A 16,055-nucleotide genomic window follows, 5' to 3' on the forward strand; every position below is an offset into this window, starting at 1 on the left:
CCGAGACATGCCGGACATCCGTCGTGTATTCGGAGATGTAGGACAGATGTCGCTGCTAGCGGGACGACCAGGGGTCGGATGCTTTTGCGAACGCAAAGGTCAGAGGTTTGTGGTCCGTGAATGTGGTGAAGGGCCTACCTTCTATGAGGTACCTGAAATGCAGGATTGCCAGGTATAGCACCAACAGTTCCTGGTTGAAAGCACTGAATTTGAGCTTGGGTGGCTGTAGGTGTTTGCTGAAAAACGCCAGGGGTTGCCAGCAACCCTTGATGAGTTGTTCCAGCACTCCACCGACTGCCGTGTTGGATGCATCCACTGTGAGGGTGGTAGGGACGTCCGTTCTGGGGTGTACCAGCATCGTGGCGTTTGCCAAGGCTTCTTTCGTTTTAATGAAAGCGGCAGCGGACTCCTCATCCCAGGTAATGTCCTTGCCCTTACCCAACATCAGGGCGAACAGGGGATGATTCGGGCAGCTGAAGGGAGGAAGTGGTGGTAGAAATTTACCATACCCACAAATTCCTGAAGGCCTTTGATTGTGTTGGGTCGGGGGAAGTGGCGGACCTTGGCGGGCAGAGGGGTTGCCCCGTCTTTGGTAATCCTGTGGCCCAGGAAGTCGATGGTGTCGAGCCCGAACTGGCATTTGGCCGGGTTGATTGTCAGGCCATATTCACTCAGTCGGGCGTAGAGTTGACGGAGGTGGGACAGATGCTCCTGACGACTGCTGCTGGCTATGAGGATGTCGTCCAAATAGATGAAAGTGAAGTCCAGGTCGCGTCCCACCGCATCCATTAACCGCTGAAACGTCTGTGCGGCATTCTTTAGGCCGAACGGCATGCGGAGGAACTCGAAAAAGCCGAAAGGGGTGATGAGTGCCGTTTTGGGGACGTTGTCCGGATGCATCGGGATTTGATGGTATCCCCGGACGAGGTCTACCTTGGAGAAGATCCGTGCGCCGTGCAGGTTTGCTGCAAAGTCCTGAATGTGCGGCACAGGGTAGCGGTCCGGTGTTGTAGCCTCGTTCAGCCTGCAGTAGTCGCCGCATGGTCTCTAGCCCCCTGTTGCTTTGGGCACCATGTGCAGAGGGGAGGCCCATGAGCTGTCGGACCGCTGTATGATTCCCCAATTCCTCCATCCTCTTGAACTCCTCCTTCGCCAGCCGGAGCTTTTCCGGGGGAAGCCTTCGAGCACGGGCGTGGAGGGATGGTCCTTGTATCGGGATGTGGTGCTGTACGCCGTGTCTGGGCATGGCTGCCGTGAACTGCGGTGCCAGAACTGATGGGAAATCCGCCAGGACTCTGGTGAAGTCGTTGTCGGACAGCGTGATGGAGTCTAGGTGTGGGGCCGGCAACTGGGCTTCACCCAGGGAGAACGTTTGAAAGGTCTCGGCGTGGACCAGTCTCTTCCTGGGCAGGTCGACCAGTAGGCTGTGAGCTCGCAAAAAATCCGCTCCCAGGAGCGGTTGGGCTACGGCGGCCAGTGTGAAGTCTCACGTGAACTGGCTGGAGCCGAACTGTAGCCGCACTGTACGGATGCCGTAGGTCCTTACTGTGCTGCCATTCGCGGCCCTCAGGGTGGGACCCGGTTCTCTGTGGCGGGTGTCGTAACTCATCGGAGGTAAGACGCTGATCTTGGCTCTGGTGTCGACCAAAAAGCGACGTCCCGACTACTTGTCCCAGACATACAGGAGGCTATCCCGCTGGCCAGCCGCCGTAGCCATCAGCGGCGGCTGGCCCTGGCGTTTCCCAGGAACTTGCAGGGCGGACTACAGCGGCGGGCTTCTGTGCCCCACCGCTGGTGGTAGAAGCACCATTGTTCATTGGTCTCCTCACCCCTGCCTCTGGGGTTAGCAGGCTCTGCGGCCGGGCCTGGTCTGGTTTGCTGCTGGGAGCGTGGCCTGGTGATCTGTGCGACGGACACCCCACTCTCCTTCTTGGCTTTACATAGCACGTCTGCCCAGGCCGCCACCTTCCGGGGGATCGCTGAAATTCGTGTCGGACAGCAGCAGGCGTATGTCCTCGGGCAGCTGCTCCAGGAATGCCTGCTCAAACATGAGGCAGGGCTTGTGACCTCCGGCCAGGGACAGCATCTCATTCATCAAAGCCGATGGTGGCCTGTCCCCCAAACCATCCAGGTGCAGTAAGCGGGCAGCTCGCTTGCGCCGTGAGAGTCCGAAAGTCCTTATGAGCAAGGCTTTGAATTCTGTGTATTTGCCGTCCACTGGAGGCGATTGTATGAACTCCTCAACCTGGGCGGCTTTCTCCTGGTCGAGGGAGCTCACCACGTAGTAGTAACGTGTGGCATCCGAGGTTATCTGCCGAATGTGGAATTGGGCTTCTGCCTGCTGGAACCATAGGTGAGGTTGCAGCGTCCAGAAGCTTGGCAGTTTTAACGAAACTGCATGAACAGGTGCGGCGTCGGTCATCTCCGGTCCAAATATCGTTCGGGCCGTCGGGGTCACCAATTGTAGAGGTGTGCTACATGCAGCGCTGAAATAACGACACGTAGTCAGTGAGCTGCAGTTACAAAAGGGGTTTATTCAAACTTCGCGGCCTCGCTTTAAAGCCTTCCTGATCCTGCCCTCCCCTTTTCCCCTTGCTGGTGAAGCAGGCTTGGCGCCCTGTTTGGGACCTGCCTCGATGCCGGCGTGCGCCGCTTTGTGAGCCGGTTCGAGTGCACTGGGAAGTGGGTCACCACAGTGTTATGCTTTACAGCCCGAGTGATCCTGGTTCACTTGTTGGCTCTGTTTGTAAGGAATTTGTACATTCTTCCTGTGACAGTGTAGGTTTCCTCCAGATGCTCTGGTATCCTCCCACATTCCAAAGACATCATTTGGGGGTAGTGAGTTGTGGGCACGCTATGTTGGTGCCAGAAACATGGCGACACGTGGGCTGCTCACAGAACATCCTCAGACTGTGTTTGCCATTTACGGAAACAGCACATTTCACCCTATGTTTCGGTGTACACTCAATGGCCACTTTGTTAGTTACTTCCTGTACCTGATAAAGTGGCCACGGAGTGTATGTTTGTGGTCTGCCGCTGCTGTAGCTCAAGATTTGATGTGTATTCAGAGATGCTCTTCTGCACACCACTTTTATAACATGTGGTTATTTGAGTTACTGTCACCTTCCTGTCAGCTTGAACCAGTCTGATCATTCTCCTCTGATCTCTTTCCTTAATATGGCATTTCCCCCCTCAGGACTGTCATAGAAACATAGAAAACCTACAGCACAACACAGGCCCTTCAGCCCTCAAAGTTGTGCTGAACATGTCCCTACCTTAGAAATTACTAGGTTTAATCATAGCCCTCTATTTTTCCAAGCTCCACGTACCTATCCAAAAGTCTCCTAAAAGACCCTATCGTATCCGCCTCCACCACCGTTGCTGGCAGCCCATTCCACACATTCAGCACATTCAGTTTTGAGTAAAAAAACTTAACCTTGACATCTCCTCTGTACCTACTTCCAAGCACCTTAAAAATATTGCCCTCTCATATTAGCCATTTCAGCCCTGGGAAAAAGCCTCTGACCATCCACATGATCAATGCTTCTCATCATCCTGTACACCTCTATCAGGTTACCTCTCATCCTCTGTCATTCCTAGGAGAAAAGGCAGAGTTCAGTAACCTATTCTCATAACACATGCTCCCCAATCCAGGCAACATCCTTGTAGATCTCCTCTGCACCCTTTCTATGGCTTCCACATCCCTCCTGTTGTGAGGTGACCAGAACTGAGCACAGTACTCCAAGTGGGGTCTGACCAGGGTCCTATATAGCTGTAACATTACCTCTTGGCTCTTAAATTCAATTCCATGATAAATGAAGGCCAATACACCGTATACCTTCTTAACCACAGAGTCAACCTGCGCAGCTGCTTTGAGCGTCCTATGGACTCGGACCCCAAGATCCCTCTGATCCTCCACATTGCCAAGAGTCTTACCATTCATACTATATTCTGCCATCATATTTGACCTACCAAAATGAACCACTTCACACTTATCTGGGTTGAACACCATCTGCCACTTCTCAGCCCAGTTTTGCATCCTATTAATGTCCCACTGGAACCTCTGACAGCCCTCCACACTGTCCACAACACCCCCAACCTTTTTGTCGTTCACTGGATTTTTTGTTTAGTTTTTAGCACCATTCTCTGCAAACTCTAGAGAGTTGTATGTGAAAATCCCAGGAGAATAGCAGTTTCTGAGATACTCAAACCATTCCGTCTGACACCAACAATTATTTCATGGTCAAAGTCACTTAGATCACATTTCTTCCTCATTCTGATGTTTGGCCTGAACAACAACTGAACCTCCTGACCATGTCTACATGCTTTTATGTATTGAGTTGCTGCCACATGATTGGTTGATTAGATACTGGCATTAACAAACAGGTGTACCTAATAAATTGGCCACTGAGTGTACTGTATATGTGACAAATAAAGCTAATCTTTAATCTCTTTAGAGTAATTATTGGTCATATGTTATGTCAAATTATCAACTAAAATTGCGCCTATCTAAAGGAGGAGCAGGTGGCCAGGAGTAGTCAAAATCCTCAGTTTAACTTCATTCATGTTATCGATCAAGAACGTACACTCCTGTGCAAAAGTCTTGTGCACCCTAGATTTTTTTTTAATGATTTTGGATGGTGCAGCCTCCACTGAGCCCTGATCTCAACATCATCGAGGCCGCCTGGGATCACATGGAGAGACAGAAGCAATTGAAATAGCCAAAGTTTGTAGAAGAACTGTGGCAAGTTCTCCAAGATGCTCTGAACAACCAGCCAGTTGATTTTCTTATAAAACTGCACAACAGTGTACTGAAGAGAAATTATGCAGTTTTAAAGTCAAAGAGTGGCCACACCAAATATTGATTTGATTTATACGTTTGCTGTTTACTGCTCTTTATAGTGTTTTTTTGATATTTAGGAACTTCATTTCATTGGAAGTGTTTCATTTCATTATTTTTGAAAGGTTTTGCTTTACAGAATATTTTGTATACATGCTTAAGATTTTTGCATAGTACTGTAGGTCAGAGCCATGGTCAATAAAAGGTCACTTCAGCTGAAGTTGCATTACCCCAAACCCTGCAGAAAAGTAATGTTCAAGTCATGGACACAGGAGATTCTGCAGATGCTGGAAATCTGGGCAATACACACAACATGCTCAAGGAATTCAGCAGGTCAGACAGCATCTAGGAACAGGTGACAAACAGTCAATGTGTTAGCCTGAGACTCTTCATCTATCGGGACTGGAAATGCTGAAGCCGGATTCAGAAAGGGGGTCTGCTTTGTCAAGCACCTTTGCTTGGGTAATTTCTCTCCCCTCCTCCTCCTCTCATCAATTCCCCATTCTCTCTCCCCTCTTACCTCTAATCTTCTCCTCACCTTCACATCACCTACCTCAGGTTACCCTTCTCCTCTGCTTTCTCCAATGGTCCACAGTGCTCTCCTAATTAATTCCTTCTACATTTATCCTTTATCTTTTCCACCGATCTTTTCCCAACTTCTCACATATTGCTCTCCCTCACCCACCCACCTTCCTCCTTAGCTGGTCTAACCTATCATGTGCCAACTTGTCCTTCTTCCCCTTACACCACCTCCTTATTTTGTCTCCTGCCTTTCCAGAACTGATGAAGGTTCTCAGCCCAAATAGTGTTCAGAACTGTCTAGAGCAGAGAAATCTGCTTTACAAGAGTTGGATAAAAATAGCAGTTGTTGCATTGCAGTTAATTCCCTCTTTCAGCAATGCTATCCAGATGGAATGCACAATAGAGACTATAAATAAACTCTACAGAAAAGTGATTAGATCTGTAAAACGTGGAGTTGCCTGCAGCAGAGGTTTTGTAAGCAGAGGGTATAGTTAATGCATTGAACAAATAACCTAAATTCTAAGTTCAAAGTTTAATTTTATTGTCAAAATATGCATGTACAATACAACTCTGATATTTGTCTTCTCCAGATAGTCATGAAATACAGAAAGACCACACATCAACAACCCCGTCCCCCAACACCGGCACAAAAAGAAGAAAAAGAAACAAAACTTGGTTCAAATTCACAGGTTCAAAGTAAATTTATTATCGAAGTACATAATCTGTATATCACCAAATAATACCCTGAGATTCATTTTCAGTAGAACAAAGAATACACTAGAATCAATGAAAAAATTACACACTAAGACTGACAAATTGTGTAACTACAAAAACGTTCGGCACGGACTAGAAGGGTCGAGAAAGGTAGAAGGGCCGAGACGGCCTGTTACCGTGCTGTAATTGTTATATGGTTATAAAAACAAGCAATAATAATTAACTGATACTGTAAACATGAGCTGTAGAGTCTTTCAAAGTGTTCAGTGATATCAGTTCAGTGTTTTAGTGAGTGAAGTTAACCACATTGGTTCAGCAGCCTGATAGCTGTACAGCATTTACAGAAAAATAAAGAAATATAATAAAATTTTTAAAAATATATAAATAAAAGATTGACAAACAATGTGCCAGAGAAGGCAAAACTCTGCAAATACAATAATAATCTTAATAACAACACGAGTGAATCTGCAGATGCTGGAAATAAATAAAAACAGAAAATGCTGGCAGAACTCAGCAGACCAGACAGCATCTATGGGAGGAGGTAGTGACAATGTTTCAGGCCGAAACCTAAGGGTTTCAGCCCCAAACGTCATCACTACCTCCTCCCATAGATGCTGTCTGGTCTGCTGAGTTCTGCTAGCATTTTGTGTTTTTAATTCTCTTAATAATAATAATTTGTAAATAAATAATACTGAGAACATGAGTTCTGGAGTCCTTGAAAGTGAGTCCATAGGTTGCAGAATCAGTTCAGAGTTGAGATGAGTGAGGTGGAGTAATGACTGTTCCTGAACCTGGTGGTTTGGGACTTAAGGCTCCGGAACCTCCTTCCTGATGGTAGCAGCAAGGAGAGAGCATAGGGATCTTGCGACATGCTCTTTCTCACCTGAGAATCCTCAAAAGCAACAGCAAGACAACAGTCATTCAGCCTCATGCTGCCTTCTACTGTTGAATGATTCATGATTAGCTCTGTTTCCTTTCCATTTCAGTTAATGAAAAGTCATGTGTTTTGTAGATTGAAAATCTGTAGAATGGTTAAAAAATTGGCAGGGTTTAATCTCTTAGATTCTATTGCAATGGAAATGTGGGAAGAATTTGTCCACACACTCTAAACATTGGCATGAATGGGTTCATTTCAATTCTGTACAATGGTTATGAATGTAAAGGATTCAAGATTGTTTAATGTTATTTCCAGTACACACCTTAAAGGAGAACAAAATAATTGTTGCTCCAGATCTGATGCAGCACAAAACAACACAATTAAAAAATGCACACAATTAATATAAATATGTAAAGTAGCTTAAAGGACATGAACTATATTTGGCAGGAATGTGCAGAAGGATATTCTGGTCACCTCATTATAGGAAAGTCAGCACAACAACATAGGCTGAAGGGCCTGAACTGTTCTAAGTGGTTGGTCCCTTGTATTCCTTACAATGAGAACAAATATGAAGTAATCATGTCCACCTTAATTCCCTGCTCAGATTAATTCATTTTGAGAAAACAAGCATGACTTTCTATTCCAATGTGCACGAGTCTGTCCATGCCACGATGAGGCTAAACTCAGATCGGAAGGGAAACGCCCCATATTCCGTCTTGGAAGTCTTTTGGCCCTCCCACGCACCTTCTTTTTTTCTATTTTTCCCATTCTTCATTCCAAGGGTCCTCACCCTTTCTCTTTTCCTTATCCTGCCTTCATGACCTGCCCATCACTTCCACCTGATTCCTCTCCTCCTCCCCTTTATTACATGATCCTCAATATTCTCCTATCAAATTCCTCCTCCTTCAGCCCTTTAGCTTTTCCACCTATCACCTAGCTTCTCACATCATGCACCCACCCACCTTTCCCCTCACCTGGTCTCACCTATCATCTGCCAGATTGTACTCCTCTTCCTTCCACCGCCTTCTTCTTTGGCTTCTTCCCCCTTCCTTTCCAGTCCCAATGAAAGCTCTTGGCTCTTCAACTGTTACTTACCTCCATCGATGCTGCCTGACTTGCTGAATTCGATCAAATCATAGCTGGTCTGCCTCAGGCCTCATCTCTTCCTCCCTGCTGGTTCCTCTCAGCACACAATTCCCTGATTTTTCAAAGAAATTCCCACTTTGTCTGAAGATTACCCGCATGATCCAGCCACCAAAATGCTCTGGGTAGAGAATTCTAGAGATTCCCCATCCTCTGTGAGAATTATGTCCTAAGTGTTTCAGTTTTAAGTGACTGCCTTCCAATCTTGGAAAAGAAAAGAAAGATTAGCTTTATTTGTGTACTTTGAGACATTCAGTGAAATGCATCGTTTCAGTCAATGACCAGCATAGTCCGAGGATGTGTTGGCAGTCTGTGAGTGTTGCCATGCTTTCGGCAGTAGCCTGGCATGCCCACTACTTACTAACCCTAAGCTGTATGTCTTTGGGATGTTGGAGGAAACTGGAGCACCCGGAGGTAATCCGCCCGGTCCCAGAAAGGACGTACAGACTCCTTACAGACAACTGAGGGAGTTGAACCCTGATATTCCGATCACTGCCACTGTAAAGCATTTCACTAACTGTTATGCTACTGTGCCGGACAGTACAAGAGTGACAATCTTTTAGCAATGACCCCTCGTTGAAAACTCTCCCACTGTTGAAACATCTGCCTATTAACTGAAAGGTGTAGTGTTTAGTGTGACACTGTTACAGCTGTTTGGAGTTCAATTCCAATGCCATCGGTAAGGACCTTCTCATGACTGTGTGGGTTTCTTCCTGGTGCTCCGGTGCAGTTAGTAGGCTAATTGGTCAGTGGAAGTTGTGCTGGGATTAGCCAGGGTTCAACAGGTGGTTGGTGGGTAGTGCACTTTGTTGGGCTGAAAGGGCCTGTCCCAAGCTGTATCTCTAACTATTAAAGTAAACATCTCTTTCAGCTTTTACATCTTTCAATAAGGTTACTTCTCATTCACAGGGTTGTGGTTGACTATTAATGGCCATCTTAAAAGGTCCAGCATATTCATTTCCAAAGCAGTTAGTGATGGGGATGTAATGCTGAATGTCCATGTGACAAGTCCAACAGCTGATCTGGCCTTTATCAGTCTGTGGGAACTCGCTGTGTCCGTCATGGGTACTGCATTTCCTCTCACAGTGAATACTAAAATAGCCACAAATCACATGGAAAATGCTGAGTTGTCTAGTGTTACAGACGGACAGATCTTTGTTCTTCCTGGCAGCAGAGTTGTTTTTGTGGGAGCTGCCAACACTACTATTGAAACACTGAGTGGTCAGTTTACACTGAGCTTGGGGTTACGCAGTTTAAATTCCACCTTCTTCTAGTTCTATAAGATCATAAGACATTGGAGCAGAATTATACCATTTGGCCCATCGTGTCTGCTCTGCCATTTTGTCATGGCTGATTTATTATCCCTTTCAACCCCATTATTCTGCCTTCTTCCCGTAACCTTTCATGCCCTTACTAATCAAGAAACTCCATTTTAACTATACCAAATGATTTGGCCTCATCTGTGGCATTGAGTTCCACAGACTCATCCTCTGGCTAAAGAGCTTCCTTCTCATTTCTGTTTTGAAGGGATATCCTTCTATTCTGAGGCTGTGCTTTCTGGTCCCAGACTCTCCCACTATTAGGAATATCCTCTCCACAGACTGTACTCTCTATGTAGGTCTTTCAATATTCGCGATGTTTCAAAGACATCCCCCTTCATTCTTCTAAACACCAGTGAGTACTGGCCCATATCTGTTTCACAAGATATGAAAGACTTCTGTCACTTTTTATTATTTTCTCCTCTCTTTTATTTTTATTGCTTTTTTTCATTGCACATGCCTTGGAACTATTAGTACCACTACCTAGACTGGCTTTAAAGGCTCACCATGAAGCAATACTTCTCTCCTCAAGATTCAATATTGTTTATCATCATTCTGTGGTACACAGGTGTAAAGGAGAATGAAATGTTTGTTACTCCCAATCTAATGCAGCATTTAAAAACACAACACAGTAAATTGAAATATAAAATCAAAGCTATAAAACACAATGTACAAGAATCTGAGTGTGGCTGCAAATACATAAGATTAGCGTATACATGTAAACTGGATGTAGACGAGGTGATGCTAATGCAGGAGTATCTACAGATACGGTGACTGAGAAGAAATGGTAAAGTGATTCTTGGCAAGAAGAACTCTTCTAAGTTGCAGCAGACTACTAGGACTATGGACCGTAAGCATAAAGTGGCAGTGCATGGGTCCGCAACCTGATTCTGTGGGATCACTAATCATAATCTCCCCTTGATCTACCACCTCATAATCCCGAATATTTCCATTTTATTTCCTTTTAACCTCTTATTTGTAAAGACAAATTTTACGTTCCTAGGTGGAACTGAAATTCCCCCATCCTTTGTAGTATCCTGGTAAACGTCTTCTTGCAGAGAGCAGCAAGCTGATTGATTGATGATGAATTGAACTGGGGCAGCACAGTGCTGTAACACATAAAGCTGCTGCCTCACAGTGGAGTTTGCATTTTCTCCCTGTGACAGTGAAAGTTTCCCTCAGATGCTCAGGTTTCTGCCCACGTCTGAAAGACATGGGTTGCTGGAATTGGAATTGGTTTATTATTGTCACATGTACCACGCTAGTGTGAAATGCTTGTCTTGAGTACTGTTCATACAGATTGATCTCTGATTAATACAGATTGATATTGTGCAGCACTGCGTTACCCTGGAGGTTAGTGCAACACGATTGCACCTTGGGGCACTGGAGCTTGGAGTTCAATTCTGACACTGTCTTTGAGCAAACTGGGTACTGGTCTTTATCCACTGCCCAAAGAAAATAACATTTAGTAGGTTAATTGGTCATTGTAAACTGTCCTGTGATTAGGCTCGGGTTAAATAGGGGGGATTGCTGGGCGGCATGGCTCATTGGGCTGAAGGAGTCTGTTCTGTACTAATTTTTTTAAAAGTAGACCAAATCATTACATAGAGCATTGAGGTAGTGATAATGACCAAATGATCTGTTTAAGGGCCTGGGCCAGAAATAAAAATATAGCGTGACAGTTACAGAGAAAATACAGTTCAGGTAATAAGGTGCAAGGGTCACAACAAGGGGTCAAAGGTTCATCGTCTCTTGGTATTACATTGATTGTGAAGACCTGGACCCCTTGTTCCAGTTTTGACCTTGGGTGCTGTCTGTGTGGAGTTTGCATGCTCTCAGTATAACAATGTGGGTTTCTTCTGGGTGCTCACCTCCCAAAGATGTACTGGATTAATGGGCTATTAAAAATTGTTAGATTTTTGGTAATTGGCACTGAAGGTAAAACATAGGACTTATTACAGCACAATACAGGCCATTCAGCCTGCAAAGTTGTGCCGACACTTTAACCTGCTCCAAAATCCATCTAACCTTTCCCTTCTACATAACCCTCCATTTTTCCTTCATCCATGTACACATTCTAAGAGTATCTTAAACGTCCCTAATCTTTGTGCCCTCACCAGCACCACTGGCAGCACATTCCATGCACTTACCACTTTCTGTCTCTGACATCCTGTCTATACAAACCTGACAGAAGTTCAAACACGAGGAAATCTGCAGATGCTGGAAATTCAAACAACACACACAAAATGCTGGTGGAACACAGCAGGCCAGGCAGCATCTATAGGGAGAAGCACTGTCGACGTTTCAGGCCAAGACCCTTCGTCAGGACTAACTGAAAGGAAAGATACTAAGAGATTTGAAAGTAGGAGGGGGAGGGGGAAATGCGCATTTCTAAAGTTAACCAGGTTGTAACACTACAGCACAGAAACAGGTCCTGTTTTGGGTTTAGTCCATGCCAAACTATAAATCTGCCTACTCCCACTGACCTGTTGAAATCAAACCTCCATCCACCACTTCTGCTGGCAGCTCGTTCCACACTCTCCCCATCCTGGATTGTGTTTGTCTCTGACTGCGCTAGCATTTGGTTAGTTGTTCTTGGTGACACACCATCAGTCTACAAGCCATGGCACACAGATACCTGTTTTTCTGTTAATGTAAATATATGTGCTATTTATGCTGTGTGTGAATGTCAAAGATCAAAATTCAAAGTAAGTTTATAATCAAGGTACATATATGTTATCATTTAGAACCCTGAGAATCACTTCCTTGCTGGCATACTCAATAAATCCATAATAGACTCAATGAACAGACCACAGCAACTGGGTGTTCAACCAATGTGCAAAAGAAAAACAAATTGTGCAAATACAAAAAGAAAGAAATAATAATAATAAATATATAAGCAATAAATATTGAGAACATGAGATGAATAGTACTTAAAAGTGAGTCTATAGGTTGTGGGAACATCTCAGTGGTGGGGCGAGTGAAATTTAGATTAAAGTCATAGAAAAATACCGCACAGAAACAGGCCCTTTGGCCCATCTAGTCCATGCTGACCCATTTTAACTGCCTACTCCCATAGACCTGCACCCAGACCATAGCCCTCCATACCCCTATCATCCATATACCTATCCAATTTTCTTTTAAACATTGAAATTGAGCTGCATGCAACACTTGCTCTAGCATTTCATTCCATACTCGCATGACCCTGAGTGAAGAAGGCTTCCCTCATGTTCTTCTTAAACTTTTCATTTTTCGCCTTTAACCCATGACCTCTAGTTCTAATCTCATACAACCTCAGAGGCAAAAGCCTGCTTGCATTTACCCTATCTATTTCCTCATGAAATCTCCCCTCAATCGTCTACGTTCCAAGTCTACAACTGTTTTTACAAAGTCCGTGACAACCATGGTGTATTCATTCAGAGCCAGGGATGAATCCTTGAACTTGGCCTAGACCACAGACTCAAAGCAATCTCACAGCTGCTCCTCTGCCTCCTGCGACCACCTCTTTCTTGTCCTCATTTCTGGAGCCTTCCTCTTTAGCCTCTTCCATATGCAGGTAGGAGAAGGACAGCCAGTGATCTGATTTACCAAAATGCGGTCTGGGCATGGAACATGAGGCATTCCTTATCTTAGTATAACAGTGGTCTTGTGTGTTGGGACCTCTGGTGCTACAGGTAATTGGGCGGGGTTTCCTTCAAACAAGCCTGGCTTAGGTCCCCGAATATGATTTGAAATGCGTCGGGGTGGACTGGTTCTTGTTTGGAGACGGCATCGTGCAGTATCGTGAGTGCTTGATTATAGTTGGCCACTGGTGGTATGTAAAGTACAGTCGGGATCACTGACGAAAATTCCCTAGCTGAATAGAATAGATAGCATTGGGTGTTCGAGGTCAGGAGAACGTGAGTTTGACAAAACTACCACATCGGAGCACCTCTGAGAAATTGTCATGAAACACACACCTCCACCTTTTGCTGTATTCTTGTGTATGGTTAAATGACAATTGAACTTGAAATTGATCCTCTGAAGATCAGAATCAGAATCAGACTTTAATCGCCAAGTACCTATGCACATACAAGGAATTTACTTCCGGCAGATGTTGTCTCTCTGCTCATAACAATAATAATGATAAATATAAATGAAAATATAGATTATACATACAGGTAGTGCAATCCAAGTAATAGTTAGCCGACAGTTAACCGGCAGTTAACTGTTCAGCAAAGTGACCGCAGTAGGGAAAAAACTTCTCCAGTGCCTATTAGTCTTAGTCTGGAGGGATCTGAAGCGCCTACCAGACGGAAGCAGATCAAACAGTCCGTGCGCAGGATGGGAGGAGTCCTTTATGATGTTCCCCACCCTCTTCTTCAACCTGGAAGAGTACAGGTCCACAATAGAGGGCAGGGAGGCTCCAATGATGCGCTCAGCAGTCCTCACTGTGCGCTGTAGTCTGGTTCTATCCTGCTTGGTGGCGGCTCCAAACCACACAATGATGGAGGTGCACAGGACAGACTCAATGACTGCAGTGTAGAACTGCAGCAGCAATTCCTGAGGCAGACCGTATTTCCTCAAGAGCCGCAGGAAATACATCCGCTGCTGGGCCTTCTTCAGGATGGAGCTGATGTTCAGCTCCCACTTCAGATCCTGAGAGATGGTGGTTCCCAGGAACCTGAAGTTCTCCACGGTGGACACAGGGCTGCTGAGGACTGTGAGGGGAGACATAGCGGGGGGGGGGGGGGGGTCTCCTGAAATCCACTATCATCTCTTTTGTCTTGAGCGTGTTCAGCTCCAGATTGTTCCGACTGCACCAGAGCGCCAGTTGGTCCACCTGCTGTCGATATGCAGACTCATCACTATTCTGGATGAGTCCGATGACGGTAGTGTCGTCTGCAAACTTCAAAAGCTTCACATAGGGGTTGGAAGAGGTGCAGTCATTGGTGTAGAGGGAGAACAGCAGTGGAGAGAGGACACACCCCTGGGGGGCGCCGGTGTTGGTGATTCGAATATCCGAGGTGACCTGTCCCATCCTTACCTGCTGACTTCTGTTGGTCAGGAAGCTGTAAATCCAATCACAGAGGTCAGGCGGCACAGTAAGGTGGGACAATTTGGAACAGAGGGTATGAGGGACGATGGTGTTAAACGCCGAACTGAAATCCACAAACAGCATCCGAGCATAGGTCCCAGGACAATCCAGATGTTGCAGGATATAGTGCAGTCCCAGGTTGACTGCATTGTCTACTGACCTATTTGCCTGTTAGGCAAACTGCAGGGGATCCAGCAGGCTGCTGGTGAGGGTCTTCAGGTGGTTCAACACCAAGCGTTCAAAGGATTTCATGACTACAGATGTCAGTGCGACAGGTCTGTAGTCGTTCAGTCCTGTGATGGTGGGTTTCTTGGGGACCGGTATGATGGTAGAGCGCTTGAAGCAAGTCGGAACCTCACTCAGCTCCAGAGATCTGTTAAAGAGCTGAGTGAAGATGAGAGCCAGCTGATCAGCACAGGCTCGTAGACAGGAGGGGGAGACCCCATCTGGGCCTGGATGTTCCCCCTCATGTTCCATTTAAACATTTCACCTCCAGTTCTAGTCTCTTCAAACCTCAGTGGAAAAAGTCTGCTTGCATTTACCCTATCTATACCCCTCATATCTATCAAATCTCCCCTCATTCTCCTACACTGTAAGGAATAAAGTCCTAACCTATTCATTCTTTTCCTGTATCTCAGGTCCTCAAAACCCAGTAATATCCTGGTAAATTTTCTCTGCACTCTTTCGATCTTATTGATATCTTAGTTACGTAATCAGAACTGCACGCAGTATTCTAAATGTGCCCTCACCAACAGATTATTATGTTAACTGCTGTTATCACATAAGAATGATAGATTTAATTGGGATTATTTAAAACGGAGGTTGATTTGTAATGGCGTCAATAGTTATGAGGAGAAGGTAGGAGAATGGTGTTGAGAGGGATAATAAATTATCCATCATTGAACGGCAGAGCAACTCAATGGGACAAATGGCATAATACTGCTCCTTTGTCTTATGGAGTTGGTGGGAATGTAGGGAATTCGTCTAATTGGGTACATGCTGGTTAGTATGGACCGAGTGGACAGAAGGTCCTTTTTCCATGCTATATGATTCTCTGTGACCTGATTGCCTAATAGCCTCCTCCTGTGTCATAGTATGTATGTGGTGAGCTGTTCGAACCTGTCTTGCCCTGGACTGTGCTCCTCCAGCAATTCAGGTAGGAAAACTGACCTGAGTTTCTGCTGTTACTCCCTCCTGTGTTCCAGAGCAGCGGTATCCTCTGCAGCAAAAGTTTCTAATTTCCTACGTGTTCATTTACAAGCTATTTCAAGTCTAAGCAATCTGGATATTAACTTCTCTGTCAAGGAAATAGCTCCCTCCTAAAGATAATGTTTAGGTCCCTGTGCACTGGAGGGTCATTACATCCAACTCCACTTGGCAGACTTATTCGCACTCCTCTGCTCTTTTCCCACAGTCTTGCAGAAAAAATTTACTTTCAAGTGTTTATCCAATTTCCTCGGGAATCCTTCTGCTATCCTTTCGGGGAACAGGTTTCAGATCACGGCAGTCATTACATTCATTTGCCATCACCTGACATTAGTTTCTTTGGATGACTGAACCAAC

General features: G+C 45.4%; 1 protein-coding gene and 1 long non-coding RNA gene across 3 annotated transcripts in view; both read left to right on the forward strand.

The window, feature by feature from the left end:
* The window catches only part of LOC140728027 (uncharacterized), a 69,694-nt gene extending 63,417 nt beyond the window's left edge, over positions 1 to 6,277 (forward strand). For both annotated transcript variants that reach the window (XR_012098989.1, XR_012098988.1), the window contains one exon: positions 5,953 to 6,277. This is a non-coding gene — a long non-coding RNA (uncharacterized lncRNA). The remainder of the gene's footprint in view (positions 1 to 5,952) is intronic.
* Positions 1 to 16,055, forward strand: part of adcy5 (adenylate cyclase 5) — a 416,408-nt gene that overhangs the window by 77,325 nt on the left and 323,028 nt on the right. The gene's annotated exons all lie outside the window — the stretch shown is intronic.

Source organism: Hemitrygon akajei, chromosome 5, assembly GCF_048418815.1.
Source record: "Hemitrygon akajei chromosome 5, sHemAka1.3, whole genome shotgun sequence".
NCBI lineage: Eukaryota > Metazoa > Chordata > Chondrichthyes > Myliobatiformes > Dasyatidae > Hemitrygon > Hemitrygon akajei.